Genomic DNA, 502 nt, shown 5'->3' with positions numbered 1-502 from the left:
TAAAAAATTGAAATTAGAAATATCTTTTAAAAACAATTTTTAATATTTTTTTGGGAGGGGGTGGGGGTGGGGGTAGGGGTGAGGGTGGAGTAAAAAAATTGAATTTAAAAACAAGCTTTAAATTATTTTTTTCCGGGGAAGGGGGGTGGGGTGGGGTGGGGTTGGGGGGCAAGTTTGAGGGTATGGACAAATAAATTGATTTTTTCAACAAAAGAGTAATTGTAATTTGAAGTTGGAAGATAGTTTTGGAAAATGTTTTCCATAAGTTTTGAAGGGAAATCATTTTCCTTAAATTTGAGGAAAATGAGTTGATTTGGAAAACATTTTCCAAAACATTTAACCCAACCAAACATGAGAAAATTGGAAAACATTTTTCGGAAAATGTTTTCCTTCATACCAAACACACCCTTAATTCGTTGTCATTCCCTTCCATGATAATGAGACATTTGACCCCCAAGTCGGAAAGGAGAACTCAAATCTTCTTAATTTTTTAAAGAAATTA

The sequence above is a fragment of the Solanum stenotomum genome, unplaced genomic scaffold (assembly GCF_019186545.1).
Source record: "Solanum stenotomum isolate F172 unplaced genomic scaffold, ASM1918654v1 scaffold30743, whole genome shotgun sequence".
NCBI lineage: Eukaryota > Viridiplantae > Streptophyta > Magnoliopsida > Solanales > Solanaceae > Solanum > Solanum stenotomum.
The sequence above is the reverse complement of the archived record's forward strand: the minus strand, read 5'-3'. Positions refer to the sequence as shown.